Raw genomic sequence first — 16,346 nt, 5'->3', positions numbered from 1 at the left:
GCTTCACTGCGCATGCACTATGTTCCCCGCGCATGCGCAGTGAGGCTGTGTAGTTCGCTATGGGGGCAGTGTAGATAGTAGCTAGGACGTGACAGGTTCCCTTTAATTTAATTTCTGTCTTAGTCACATGGTTCATAATAAGTAGCTTAATAATGCAGACAGCTCTAAATCAGGCACAAACGTCAACCTTTTATTTTTAGTTATTAATATTTCATAGCTTTGCCTAAACAGGTAGAATTACATAGGTTTTGAGATTCGAAAGTGCTTTAAGTGTCATTAGCAACTTACTGATTATTTTTGTCATTCATTTCTAAATTCAGCATTCCTGCAAGAATGGCACAATATTCATTTCTAGCCCAAAAGCCAAATTTACACAAGGATTTACATGTGTTTGAGGGATGCTCTAAAAAATATAAAAAAACTTGATGAAAACCATTCATTTTAGCGCAAACATACCTGCCCCTTTCTTCATTTCTTGTTCAGCTGATGCTTTATGGGGTTGTAACAGAAGATGAACGGATTACTTTGCGCAACCCTGGTCCACGATCCAGGTCAGTGCTGTCTGGCCATGGAGAGGAGCTGTGCGAATTTCCTGAACTTCAGGTTTCAACAGCGCAGTATTTGATTCGCTGCCCTGGCATGACGTCATCTGTGTGGCATATAGGAGACGTCTCGCCAGCCTGGCTAATCATAAGCTGAGCCTAGGATCCAGAGTTGCAAGGAAATTCACGCAGCTCCTATCCACGGCCAGACAACACCATCCTTGACTATGGACCAGGGTTACTCAAAGCAATCTGCTCATCTCTAGATAAAATATTCTTATGGTGTGTGACGACACAGCTTCTAATCTTAATTAGTCAGACGTCTAGATTTGGTAGACCAAGAGAAATACACTATTGTGTTTGTGTTGACTTTTGAATGTATGTGTTTTTTTTGGCTGGTCAAGAAGGACATACATGTATTTGTATAAACCTGAATGTTGACTTCTCTTGGTCTGGGAACAATAATGTTGGTTAAGATGCTAATTACATATTGTACTAAGCCAGCTAGTTGTTGATTTAAAGAAGAGGGGGATACCAACTATGCAAATTGATTAAATGCTCAAACAAGGAGACATGATAGCTGCACCTTTCCACCTGACCTGTGAGTGATAACCTTAGCCACATATGTACACTACCGTTCAAAAGTTTGGGGTCATTTAGAAATTTAATTATTTTTGAAAGAAAAGCACATTTTCTTTCAATGAACTAATATTAAATGAATCAGAAATATACTCTATACACTGTTAATGTGGTAAATGACTATTCTAGCTGCAAACATCTTGTTTTTATTGCAATATCTACATAGGTGTATAGAGGCCCATTTCCAACAACCACCACTCCAGTGTTTTAACGGTATATTGTGTTTGCTAACTGTGTAAGAAGGCTAATGGATGTTTAGAAAACCCTTGCACAAGTATGTTAGCCCAGCTGAAAATGGTTTGGCTGATTTGAGAATCTATAAAATTGACCTTCCTTTGAGCTAGTTGAGAATCTGGAGCATTACATTTGTTTGTTCTATGAAACTCTCAAAATGGCCAGAAAAAGAGAACTTTCATGTGAAACTCAACAGTCTATTCTTGTTCTTAGAAATGAAGGCTATTACAGGCAAGAATTTGCCAAGAAACTGAAGATTTCCTACAACGGTGTGTACTACTCCCTTCAGAGGAGAGCACAAACAGGCTCTAACCAGAGTAGAAAGAGGAGTGGGAGGCTCACTGCACAACTGAGCAACAAGACAAGTACATTAGAGAAATTGACGCCTCACAGCTTCTCAACTGGCAGCTTCATTAAATAGTACACGCAAAATGCCAGTGTCAACGTCTACAGTGAAGAGGCAATTCCGGGATGCTGGCCTTCAGGGCAAAGTGGCAAAGAAAAAGCCATATCTCAGACTGGCTAATAAAAGGAAAAGATTAATATGGGCAAAAGAACACAGACATTGGACAGAGGAAGATTGGAAAAAAGTTTTATGGACAGACGAATCAAAGTTTGAGGTGTTTGGAACACACAGAAGAACATTTGTGAGACGCAGAGCAACTGAAAAGATGCTGGAAGAATGCCTGACGCCATCTGTCAAGCATGTAGGAGGTAATGTGATAGTCTGGGGTTGCTTTGGTGCTGGTAAAGTGGGAGATTTGTACAAGGTAAATATGATTTTGAATAAGGAAGGCTATCACTCCATTTTGCAACACCATGCCATACCCTGTGGACAGCACTTGATTGGAGCCTATTTCATCCTAAAACAGGACAATGACCCAAAGCACACCTCCAAGTTATGCATGAACTATTTAGGGAAGAAGCAGGCAGCTGGTATTCTATCTATAATGGAGTGGCCAGCGCAGTCACCAGATCTCAACCCCATTGAGCTGTTGGGGGGGCAGCTTGACCGTATGGTACACAAAAAGTGCCAATCAAGCCAATCCAACTTGTGGGAGGGGCTTCAGGAAGCATGGGGTGAAATTTCTCTAGATTACCTCAGCAAATTAACAGCTAGAATGCCAAAGGTCTGCAATGTTGTAATTGCTGCAAAGGGAGCATTCTTTGACGAAAGCAAAGTTTGAAGGAGAAAATTATTCTTTCAAATAAAAAATCATTATTTCTAACCTTGTCAATGTCTGGACTATATTTTCTAATCATTTTGCAACTGATTTGATAAATAAAAGTATGAGTTTTCATGGAAAACACAAAATTGTCTGGGTGACCCCAAACTTTTGAACGGTAGTGTAAATATAAAAAGGGTTTTCTATACTGCTGCAAGGAGAATCAGAGAGACTGTACAGGGCAGTAGTTTGGTAGCATGGCTCCATCTAAAGAGACACAGATTTGGATTCTACAGGATTCCAGCCTAAGGGTACATGACCCTGGCTGGAAGGATACAGATCTGCTCCATTGACCATAAGAGAACCCATGGATACATTTGGGGAAACCAGGTTGGGACAATGACATCACCTGGCCCCATGGATATGTTGTTTGGGGTTGCCAGTTGGGACCCTCCGGTCACCTGGAGCCCATGGAGACGTTCGGAGAAGCCAGGGTGGGACCCTCGGTCTCCTGGCTTTGTATCTGAATGGACTGTCAGCTTCCTAAACTTGTCGCTGCCTCCTCTCTGTGGGGGCCCGCCAAAAGCGGAGGGCCACTGGTTGAGGTAGTTGGCCCTGGAAGTCCCAAAGTCGCAGCTGATCTATTCCCGGCGGGCCATCGGAAGGATGAGACTGTGTAATTTTGCACCATCTTGGGTATTTGCTAGAACTGTTCAATATGTTTATTGTCTGTTTGGTGGTTCAGTAAAATATTGCCACACTGTTTTACCCTCACCCTGTGTTGTCTGAGTAGTATTATGCCCACAAAAAAAACCCGTGTCTTCACATGGTGCCTTTGCTCCTTTTCTGGCTTATCCCTACCACACTTCTCTTACCACCGTTTAGAGTCACACTATGTATGGTAATTAAAGGGGTTGTCAACTACTCGGATAACCCCTTGTCAATCCGTATGGTTCACCCTTTTAAAATAACACTTATGCTCACCTCAGGTGCCGATGCTGTTTCAGTAGTATCAGCACAGCCTCTCCCGGCGATCACATAGCAGTGTGATTTTACGCAATTCTTGCAGACAATCAACAGTTGATTCACTCTCCAGGCCTTTGGACAAATCACTTACATCCGGACTAAGTGAGAGCTGCTGCTCTGTCTTTTAAAGGGGAATAACCTACAGTTTCAGCATCCTGTACATATACAATACAATGTTTTTCTTGCTAGACAGGCAACTATGAAAAATATATGGATTTGTCACATATTGTATATGTGTCTGCATGCATGTATACAGTGGTGCTTGGAAGTTTCTGAACTCTTCAAGATTTTTCATATTCTACATCATTTTAACCTAAAATTATAAATATTAGACAATATATACAGTATGAGCCAATATCACGTCTGTGAGTGGCAGAATTATGTGAACCTTTTCTCTCAGTATTGGTGTGACCTCCTTGAGCAGTAATTGAATCTAAACATTTCTAGTCATTGTTGATTAATTCTACACATTGAATTGGGAGAGTTTTGGACTATTCCTCCCTAAAAATAAGCCTTAAATCTGTTATATTGGTGTGTTTCCTCCCATGAGCTGCTTGCTTCAAGTCTTTCCACAACATTTCTATGGGATTAAGGTCAGGACATATTCATTCCAAAACGTTAACTTTTATTGTACTTTAACCATTCTTTTATAGAACTATCAGTGCTTTGGGTCGCTGTTGCTACATGACCCACGTTCTCTTGAAATTCAGTTCATGGACAAATGTCCTGACATTTTCCTTCAGAATTTATTGGTATAATTTATAATTCATTGTTCCGTCAATGACGGCAAGTCGTGCTGGCTCAGATACAGCAAAATTGGCCTAAACCATGATACTACTACATACCACTACCATGATACCACCTTGTTCTTTCTACAAACATAACGTTTCTGATTTAACCCTTTCCTTCAAGAGGACATGAATTATTGTGGTCTACATATGTAGAGGGGGCCCAGGAAATGAGTTCTCTCCACACGCAGCTGATGCCACATTCATTGGATAGCCGGCAACTATCTCTAACAGCTGAACTGTGACTGCTGCTATTAAACATTTAAAGGGAACCTGTCAGCTCCCCCGTGCCCCCAGAACCACCAGTAGTTGTGTCTACATTGCTAAATCTTCTAATATAATATACAATCATATAGAAAAACTATGCACCAGAACTGTATATATCAGAAAACAAATATGAAATTTCATTAGATACAATACAAACAATTTTTTCGTTATATTAAACACATGTTAAAATGTGGGAAACCACAAAATGGTACCACAGTCCTATCAGTGGTATGTGACGACAAACATTACATGAAATAATTTGCATTATCCCTCAATCTCATATTTGTCCAAAGTATCGACTTCCTGCTAGTACCATACTTTTTCAGCATAACATCATATAGAAAAAACTAACATCGTATAGAAAAGGTCACTGGCAGAAGGTACACTTAATGAATCACAAAAAAGAGAGCATTCTCAAACACATGCTGTTAACTGTGATGGGACGTGGTGCTACCCCGACGTACGTTTTGGCAAAATGCCTTCTTCTGGCAGTCTTCTTCACTTCCGATCATTCGCAGTGCACCTCTCTGAGGCTGGCAAGCATACACCCGGCTTCAAAGGATCAAGGCAGTAAGAAAAAGAAGCCGCGCACATTCGTGAGGTATGTATAGCGCCAACAGGGGCGTGATAACATGCTAAGTGGGCCAACTAGTCTGGGGACACTAACGCTCCATCAACTAGTCAAAGGCCTCTTTTTCATATCTTAAACAGACTTTAGAAATACTTTTTCTAAAGATCTGTTTTTGTGTGTAATGTAATGAATGGACTGTTAGGCAGGGTATTTAGCTATGTAGGCACAACTGCAGGTGGTTATGGGGGCACAGGGGACCTGACAGGTTCCCTTTAAATGCCACTTTTATTCTCAGACAGCAGCACTTAAATGGAACACTTAATGGCTCCCATGTCCCCATTTGACGCTCATGACTCGATTGCAGGGGACCGATGGCTTACCATGGAAGCCCGTTGCGGTCATTTCCGTACTTAAGCAAAGCTCAGCTGAGCTCCATATGAGATCAAGATTTGCACAATATAGGTTCTTCAAAGTAGCCACCTTTTGCTTTGATGACTGCTTTGCACACTCTTGGCATTCTCTTGATGAGCTTCAAGAGGTAGTCACCGGAATTGGTCTTCCAACAATCTTGAAGGAGTTCCCAGAGATGCTTAACACTTGTTGGCCCTTTTGCCTTCACTCTGCGGTCCAGCTCACCCCAAACCATCTCGATTGGGTCCAGGTCTGGTGACTGTGGAGGCCAGGTCATCTGGCGTAGCACCCCATCACTCTCCCTCTTGGTCAAATAGTCCTTACACAGCCTGGAGGTGTGTTTGGGATCATTGTCCTGTTGAAAAATTAATGATGGTCCAACTAAACGCAAACCGGATGGAATAGCATGCCGCTGCAAGATGCTGTGTTAGCCATGCTGGTTCAGTATGCCTTCAATTTTGAATAAATCCCCAACAGTGTCACCAGCAAAGCACCCCCACACCATCACATCTCCTCCTCCATGCTTCACGGTGGGAACCAGGCATGTAGAGTCCATCCGTTCACCTTTTCTGCGTCGCACAAAGACACGGTGGTTGGAACCAAAGATCTCAAATTTGGACTCATCAGACCAAAGCACAGATTTCCACTGGTCTAATGTCCATTCCTTGTGTACTTTAGCCCAAACAAGTCTCTTCTGCTTGCTGCCTGTCCTTAGCAGTGGTTTCCTAGCAGCTATTTTACCATGAAGACCTGCTGCACAAAGTCTCCTCTTAACAGTTGTTGTAGAGATGTGTCTGCTGCTAGAACTCTGTGTGGCATTGACCTGGTCTCTAATCTGAGCTGCTGTTAACCTGCGATTTCTGAGCCAGAGGTGACTCTTGGTCTTCCTTTCCTGGGGCGGTCCTCATGTGAGCCAGTTTCTTTGTAGCGCTTGATGGTTTTTGCAACTGCACTTGGGGACACTTTCAAAGTTTGCCCATTTTTTCGGACTGACTGACCTTCATTTCTTAAAGTAATGATGGCCACTCGTTTTTCTTTACTTAGCTGCTTTTTTCTTGCCATAATACAAATTCTAACAGTCTATTCAGTAGGACTATCAGCTGTGTATCCACCTGACTTCTGCACAACACAACTGATGGTTCCAACCCCATTTATAAGGCAAGAAATCCCACTTATTAAACCTGACAGGGCACACCTGTGAAGTGAAAACCATTTCCGGTGACTACCTCTTGAAGCTCATCAAGAGAATGCCAAGAGTGTGCAAAGCAGTAATCAAAGCAAAAGGTGGCTACTTTGAAGAACCTAGAATATAAGACATATTTTCAGTTGTTTCACACTTTTTTGTTAAGTATATAATTCCACATGTGTTAATTCATAGTTTTGATGCCTTCAGTGTGAATGTACAATTTTCAAAGTCATGAAAATACAGAAAAATCTTTAAATGAGAAGGTGTGTCAAACTTTTGGTCTGTACTGTATATCTGGTTGGACTAAAGACAGAACAAACATGGATGCTGTGCAACATATAGCTAAAAATATGCTTTTTAACACCCTAAATCAGAATTGTAACATTGCTGATGGCAAAGTAGGAATTTTTAAGTCCTGCCTTTCTGCCTTAGTATAGTCTGGAAATGCCTTCAATCTCCCAAGACATGCACCAAAACTAAACAGAACAACACATTTTTTTTGGGGGGGGGGGTTGGAAATAAAAACGGTTCCTATTTTGCCAATGACATGCCTGTGATTTAAAAAAAACAGTATGTAAGGGTTCGAACAGGTGATGAGTTGCAACCCCTTAAATAGTATGGACAGGGGTGGACAAACCGCCGATGAAGCCGCACTGGGCCCCAGCGGTGAAAGGGGGCCTGCCGACATTTGCAACTATTTCAGCCGGATGTGCGGGCACACATCCAGCTGAAATGTATTGCAGCACACGGGGCCCTCCCTGCGCCACAATACAAGCCACCGGCCACTACTTACATCGGTGTACCCACAACCTCATAACGTCATGGTGGGGAAGCTGAAGTCAGTTGTCGGATACCGAGCAAGCTGCAGAAGAGTTGTGCGCGAGCCGTGGGAGCGGAAGAAGGTAAGTGGAATTGCGTTTTATTTTTATTAGGAAGAGGCCAGGATGAGACACAAGAAGCCCAAAGCGGGGGAGGGGGCACAAAAACCCTGGAGGAGGATGGGAAAGTATCACAGGAGGTGGGCGGAAAACCCCAGTAGGGGGAACAGTACCACTCGAGGGGGTCAGAGAAACCACAGAAGGGGAGAAGGGGGGGACAGTACCACAGGAGGGAGTCAGAAAATGCCAGAAGGGGGGGGGGGCAATACCATAGGACGGGGCAAAAAAAATGCAGAAGGGGGGCAGTACCACAGGAGGGGGGCAGAAAAAACCCTTGTGGGGGGCACAGTACCCCAGGAGGGTGGCCGAAAACCCCTGGAGTGGGGCACATTAACACAGAAGTGGGACAGAATAACCCCTGGAGGGGGGTACCATAATCCCAGTAAGGGGCCAGGATGGGGCAACAGAACCCCAGTAGGAGGCACAATAACTTCAGCAAGGTGCCAGGATGGGCAGGAAGGGGGACATTATTACTGGAAGCTTTATTACCTGATAGCATCCTCTCCCACCCACCAACTCATTACACGACCCTAATAACGTGTCTCCCACCTGCCTAATTCATTATAATGTTATCAGAGACTTATAATGAATTTGTGTGTGGGGTGTTGGACACAAGATAGGGACCAAGACTATGTGTACATGTTCAGGATTTGCGGCAGAAAATTCTGCCGCAAATCCTGATGTGTTGGCAGGAAAATACGCTGCGTATAATGCGTGTTTTTGCCAAGTATTTTACATGCATTTTTGTTGAGTATTTTCCCCCACTCATTAGTACAGGTGAAAAACGCTGAAAGAATTGACCTGCTGCAAATCTACAAGGTAAAAAAAGCAACGTGTGAATGAGATTTTCAGAAATCTCATTCACTTTGCTTGTTCTGTAAAATTCTGCATAGTTTCCACGAAAAATCCATGTGGAAAAAAAGCAACAAAAACAGAACATGTGCACATATGTAGCACCCTGAGGACTCGGCTGCTACAGGGGTATTACACCTCAAGCCAGAGGTGTGGTATTCCACTCCCGGGTAAGGATGGAGTGTGGAACTGAGCTAGTAGGCTGCATGCACTACATACATCCCATTTCCGGGGGACAGATCAACGGTACTCCCACCAGTTTATGTGCAGGTACGACTGCGTCTGTCCCTGGCTGGAGTGGGAGGGGGGTGGAACATCCCAGTAGTGTAGGGGCAGATAGGGGGAGTAGTCTGGGTAAAGATAGGAGCTCATTGGGTGCTGGTCACCTGAGCTCACACATAGAGGGAGTATATAAGGTGGGCACCATCTTAGGACAGGGTCAGTCAGTCAGTCAGTCAGTGAGAGTCTTTAGCCTGAGGAGCAGAGCAGAGGAGCTCAGCCAGGAGGGCTGACAGGGAGCTGTGGCTCCGGCTGGGCCCAGCTCCAGAACAGAGCCTGCTGAGAGAGAGAGAGAGGAGTGAGAAGGACCCAGAGAGGAAACAAGAAGGAACCCCAAGATCCCAGAATAAGGACAGAAGGGTGAGGGGTTGGCGCACAAGGGTACCGGAACCCAAGCTGGCAGAGGCCAAAACGAACCTTAACCAGGAACCGGAGGTTGTGGGCAGGATCTGCCACGACCCTCACCAAATCCACTAGAAAGGCACACCGAGCATAGGGTCAGGGAGCCCAGAGGAGGCTTGATCACCAAGAGACCCGAGGGAGCCGGCCAAAAGTGGATCCCTGGTGGGAACGGCCAGAGGAAGGGAGAGTCAGAAAGGAGCTCAGGACCACGCTCCAGAATTGCCTGGGGGTTGGCCGAGTCCAGGACCTGGTGGACGCAGCACGGCTCGGGTGGTCACTCAAGGCCAGAGTGACCAAAAGAACACCAGTAAGTAAAAGCCCTGAACTGCATCTCCTGACTCTGAGTCTCCTTGCTGCACCTTCACAACCACCATCCTCCACGTCTGACCCCCTGAGGCTATACCCCTCCCGTTGGGGGTTATACTACCACAGCTGCACACACATCACCAGCCTCAGCGGACCATCCTGCAGCGGCGGCCTTTTGACCGCAAATCAACGGGTGGCGTAGTCGACACTAAGAACATCTGCAAGGACTGCCGCACACTGAGTTTGACACCCTGGGCACGGACCGGGTCACAGCCACTCGGAGACTACAACCCCCATCTGATCCGGCTCCGGGTATCCCTAACAACATGGCCCAGGGGGCGCGTCACATAGTCTTTAAATCAATTGGAAGAGAGTCACAGAGACTGATTCATTTCTATTTATTGGGCGGTGGAGATTATAGTTAATGGGGAGCACAGTGCTGGCTAATCTGTTTTATATTTTGGATGGTGCGTGGCTAATAGTATATTATGGGGGGGTAGATATTTATAATAAGGGGTGCAGTGTGGGGGATTTTTTATTCAGGAGCAAATGTATATATTATGTGTTATAGTTATTTTTAGGGCTGCTGTGATCAGTGTGCCAAGACGAGTCATGGCTGGGAGATGTCGACATGAAGGTCTGACCAGATGGAAAAGAAACAGCAGAAAATGACTCTAATCAGATGAGACATCAGTGGTCACTAGATGTAAGTAATCATTCTTTATATTGCATGACTAGGAGTAATTCTGTTTGTAAAATCCCTTAAGCCACATTCTCACATTCGTGTGAAATGTCCGTGTGCTGCCAGATTTTTTTTTATCAGATGCCACACGGACTCATAGATTTTCATAGATCCACTCACATATCTGTGAAAATCATGGATCCGAGAATGAGATCTGCGAGACTCAAAGCATGTTTATTTCTGATTAGATCTTGAAGATCAGAATAGGACATACTCAATTGGTTTCTGTGCTCTCCGAGAAATAAATCAAGCAGCACCCCGACACTTCACACAGATACAAGAATGTAACCTTACTTATAGCACAGTCACTTAGTGTATAGTGTACATTCTAGTTATATACAGTATAGTGCCGTCCTTAATTGCATAGTTTCCTCTTTTATTATATATAACACTCTTATTACATAGCATCCTCTCTAGTTATGTGTAGCACCCTGAGGATTCGGCTGCTACAGGGGTATTACACCTCAAGCCAGAGGTGTGGTATTCCACTCCCGGGTAAGGATGGAGTGTGGAACTGAGCTCAGTAGGCTGCATGCACTACATACATCCCATTTCCGGGGGACAGGCCAATGGTACTCCCACTAGAGAAATGTGCAGGTACGACAGCGTCTGTCCCTGGCTGGAGTGGGAGGGGGGTGGAACATCCCAGTAGTGTAGGGGCAGATAGGGGGAGCAGTCTGGGTAATGCTAGGAGCTCATTGGGTGCTGGTCACCTGAGCTCACACATAGAGGGAGTATATAAGGTGGGAACCATCTTAGAACAGGGTCTTTTGTAGAGGTTTGGTCAACAAGCAGAGCAGCTCAGCCAGCTCCAAGGCCAAGAGAGTGAGAGAGAGGAGAAAAGAAGGACCCAGAGGGGGAGAAGAGGGAACTCCAAGAACCCAAAATTAGACCAGAGGGTGAAGAGTTGGCACAAGGGTACCGGATCCCAAGCTGGTGGAGGGCACTAATCCTTAGCCAGAGACCGGAGGTCGTGGGCAGGATCTGCCACGACCACCCACTAAATCCACCCGGAAGGCAAACCAAGAATAGGGTCAGGGAACCCAGAGACAAGGGTTTTACCAACAAGAGGCCCGAGGGAGCTGGACTTAGGTGGATCCCTGGTGGGAAAGGCCAGAGAGAAGGACAAGTCAGAAAGGGAGCTCAGGAACACGCTCCAGAATCACCTGGGGGTTGGCCGAGTCCAGGACCTGGTGGACGCAGCACGGCTCGGATGGTCACTCAAGGCCGGAGTGACCAACACAAAAGCAGTAAGTAAAAACCCTGAACTGCACAGCCCGACTCTGAGTTTCATTACCATCCTCACTGCACCTCCACAACCACCATCCTCTGCAACTGACCCCCTGAGGCTATACCCCTCCCGTTGGGGGTTATACTACCTGAGCTGCACACACACCACCAGCCTCAGCGGACCCTGCTGCAGCGGCGGCCGTAGTGACCGCAAATCAACGGGTGGCGTAGTCGACACTAAAGAACATCCAGTAACATCTGTAGGACTGCCACACACTGAGCTTGACACCCTGGGCACGGACCGGGTCACCGCCATTCGGAGACTACAACCCCCATCTGATCCGGCTCCGGGTATCCCCCAACAACACTGGCCCAGGGGGCGTGTCAACTTTGGCGTAGTCGGCAGGATTTCGTGCCCACAACCACCGGGTACTGTGTGCCTGAAGAAAAGTTCCAAATTTACCTCAAGAAGAAGTCTTCCGCCGGTTCCAGAGGGTCCCCGCCATGGGACGCCATCACGGATCGTTTCCCGCCGGTTGCCCGCCATCTGCAGCTTTTTCCAGCCATCCACGGAGTTTCCCGCCACTGGGAGACGATTCCCGCCATTTCCAGAAGATTTCCCGCCTTGGAAGAGCGGACGCCATTATGGGCGTGCCAGAGGGTGGCAAGAGGTCACCTCCCATCGTGGGCCAGGTCGAAGAATGGCTCCAAAAGCGGAAACCGCGCCCACCAACAGAGACTGTGATGCTGGAAGTGTCCATCAGCGTGAGAGAACTGCCCCTGGAACTGACAATCACAAAGTTGCCCCGGGACCACCCTCGATGTGGGCGGAGACAGAACAAGAGAACGAAGATGGGTGTCGCCTGGAGCAGTCTGGAGAGAGCGCACCCGGAGACAAGAAGTCTGGAGAGAAGTCCAGAGAAAGCCTACCCGGAGATGGAGGGAGAGTCAGGCAGCACCGACCCAGTGGTCAGGAGCCTGCTGCAAGCAACAACCCCACTAGGCTTAGTGGAGGTCCTGGCACAGCTCCCCCGAGACCGGGAGTGTGCACAGACTGCGCTGGAGGGCCTCGCACGGAGGATGGCCCGGGTGCAGCGAGAGATGTTGGCGGAGTGGAGCCGAGAGATGGCCCAGCGGACCGAAACCCGTCAGCGGAGCACGCCACCCGAGACGAGGAGACAGACCGCCTCTGAGGATGGTGCAGGAGGACTCAAGGCCGGAGACGGCGCCGAGAAGGGAGCTGAACGAATGGAGGCAGGTAAAGGGGACGTCTCTACCCCGAGCCGGGAAACCGCGTGCCTGCCCCAGCTCCCCGTCGCAGAGCCCGAAATTCCCCCTGCCGTGCCCGTCGCTGCATCGTCACCGCCGCAGACTAGGCCTCAACCGGAAACCGCGGCCGCGACCCCTGTGACGTCACGCGCTTCGACCCTGAGCGCGGCAAAGCAGGAAATACCATCGGCCTGGTCGCAAGGCCTAGTACACCCGGGCGCCGCCATTCCAACAGCGCCCCCTACCTCCGCGGAGCCACCAGCCTGGTCGCAGGGCCGAGTAACCACGGGCGCCGCCGTTCTTACGGTGCCCTTTTCCTTTAGCGTGCCCCAAGCCTGGTCGCAAGGCCTGGTCAACCCGGGCGCCGCTACCACCACAGCGCCCATAACACCTAAAGTACCGCACCTGGGTGAGGACCTGTTCGCCCAGCATACGTGCCCGGATGGGCAGCCCTTCATATGGCCCCAGGAGTACTACCAACTGGAACTCCAAAGGGCGAGGCCCCTGTGTGAGCCCCTGATTCCGGCTCCGAAGCCCGTCAGGAGGACCCAGCCCCCGCTAGAGGAGGCACAGTTTGAGTGGGACCCCACCGGAGGAGACCTCATGGGGTTCACTCAGGAGACTCGGGCGGCCGCAGCGGAGCGTGCAGAGTGCTGCCGCCAGCAGCTCGAGGTCTTCGAGAAGGAGCGGAGAGAGAGGCGGGTCCGGGAACAGCAAGCACAGATAAGGAACGCGGAGCAGAAGAGCCGGACCAGGAGAGATCCCCATGCAGCTCATGGTCCCCGTACCACCGGGACTGTGATTAAATTCAACCTGCAGCATGGGTGGGGCTTCATAAGAGACCATCATACCCCCGGCGACGTCTTTGTCACCCGCAGAGACGTAGAAAGCCATCTGCCGGAGGGACACAGAGGTCGTGACCTGTATGTAGGGGACGAGGTCACCTTCACCCGGCACAAGTGTGCCAAAGGACCCTACGCCCTCCATGTACATCGCCTGACGGAGGAGGAGCTGCGGTGTGAGGAGGAGCAGGAGGACCCGGACGGGTCTGAATCCAAAGAAGGAGCAGGAGGACGCCGTCGTTAAAGTACGGTAAAGAGACTGTAAATAGTTACCCATCGGGGTACAGTGAACTGTTGCTGCTTTAAATAAGTCCCCGTTGGGACAAGAGTGAACTGTTACCCGTATTCCCATTACCTGGCCGAGGACTGAGAGCGGCCATATTCCCCCTGTATATAGTTGCGCTTCCTAAGGCGCCCTCTACAGGTTTTATAGGAAAACCGTGTTTCTAAAGGAGACTGTCGCACTTTTCCCGGTCACAAGTTGCACCGTGGCCGGAGGAGCAAGAGTGTTTACAAGGATGTTATTTATGAAAAGTTTTATATGAAAAGTTATTGCTGATAATATATGTGATGTTTTATATGTTTATGTTTATGAAAAAAATTGTATGTTTTGGATGTTTTTTTATATCTTACAGCCCGAGGACGTGCTGTGATTTACCAGGGGGGAATGTAGCACCCTGAGGATTCGGCTGCTACAGGGGTATTATACCTCAAGCCAGAGGTGTGGTATTCCACTCCCGGGTAAGGATGGAGTGTGGAACTGAGCTCAGTAGGCTGCATGCACTACATACATCCCATTTCCGGGGGACAGGCCAATGGTACTCCCACTAGAGAAATGTGCAGGTACGACAGCGTCTGTCCCTGGCTGGAGTGGGAGGGGGGTGGAACATCCCAGTAGTGTAGGGGCAGATAGGGGGAGCAGTCTGGGTAATGCTAGGAGCTCATTGGGTGCTGGTCACCTGAGCTCACACATAGAGGGAGTATATAAGGTGGGAACCATCTTAGAACAGGGTCTTTTGTAGAGGTTTGGTCAGACAAGCAGAGCAGCTCAGCCAGCTCCAAAGCCAAGAGAGTGAGAGAGAGGAGAAAAGAAGGACCCAGAGGGGGAGAAGAGGGAACTCCAAGAACCCAAAATTAGACCAGAGGGTGAAGAGTTGGCACAAGGGTACCGGATCCCAAGCTGGTGGAGGGCACTAATCCTTAGCCAGAGACCGGAGGTCGTGGGCAGGATCTGCCACGACCACCCACTAAATCCACCCGGAAGGCAAACCAAGAATAGGGTCAGGGAACCCAGAGACAAGGGTTTTACCAACAAGAGGCCCGAAGGAGCCGGACTTAGGTGGATCCCTGGTGGGAAAGGCCAGAGAGAAGGACAAGTCAGAAAGGGAGCTCAGGAACACGCTCCAGAATCACCTGGGGGTTGGCCGAGTCCAGGACCTGGTGGACGCAGCACGGCTCGGGTGGTCACTCAAGGCCGGAGTGACCAACACAAAAGCAGTAAGTAAAAACCCTGAACTGCACAGCCCGACTCTGAGTTTCATTACCATCCTCACTGCACCTCCACAACCACCATCCTCTGCAACTGACCCCCTGAGGCTATACCCCTCCCGTTGGGGGTTATACTACCTGAGCTGCACACACACCACCAGCCTCAGCGGACCCTGCTGCAGCGGCGGCCGTAGTGACCGCAAATCAACGGGTGGCGTAGTCAACACTAAAGAACATCCAGTAACATCTGTAGGACTGCCACACACTGAGCTTGACACCCTGGGCACGGACCGGGTCACCGCCATTCGGAGACTACAACCCCCATCTGATCCGGCTCCGGGTATCCCCCAACAACACTGGCCCAGGGGGCGCGTCATATGTATAGCACCCTCCCTTATTACGTACCATCCTCTCTAGTTATGTTTGGGGAGGTTCTTTAATATATACGTCCTCTGTTGTTATGTACAGCGCCATCCCATTATTACATAGTTAATCTCTTGTTATTTATAGCACTGTCCCTTACATAACATTTTTGTTATTCACAGCGCTCTGTCTTTATTACATAGAATCCTCTCTTGTTAGATATAAATTGACTGCTGATGGGGCAGCCTCTGACCAGAAGTCCAGTCAATCAGCTCTTCCATTAAAAAATAAGCTTTCCCATGCTCCATCAGCAGTCATTTAAATTTATATCTAACAAGCGAGGGAGCTATGAAATAAAGAGTGGTCATTATAAATAACAAAAATAATAAGAGAATCTGGTATGTAAGGGATGGTGCTGTCCATAGCAAAAGAGGGCACTGTGTATTGACGTCCCTTATTATACATAATGAGAGGTGACTAATATATATATCTGTAGCTTTGTCGCCATAAAAGGAGGTGGGCCCAAACACATTTCTTGCACAGGGGCCCCATGCTGTCAGTGTCCGCCCCTGAGTATGGATACAGTCATTGGACATAGTGGTTTCCCAGTATAAGGATAGCAAAAATATTGTGGATGGACACCAGCAACAATTCAAGTAGATTATTCTTACCAAGTCTCTTTAAAGGGTAACAGGTTTGGACATAAGTAGATCATTGATATACTGAAATGATTGGTGACCATTTGCTTATACTTCTTACAGTTTGCTGACAAACACGTCATCCGCACTTCCTTCAAACAGACTTA

The sequence above is a fragment of the Phyllobates terribilis genome, unplaced genomic scaffold (genome assembly GCF_046119375.1).
Source record: "Phyllobates terribilis strain yellow unplaced genomic scaffold, ASM4611937v1 Scaffold_4__5_contigs__length_816908805, whole genome shotgun sequence".
NCBI lineage: Eukaryota > Metazoa > Chordata > Amphibia > Anura > Dendrobatidae > Phyllobates > Phyllobates terribilis.
This window is presented reverse-complemented; position numbering follows the sequence as displayed.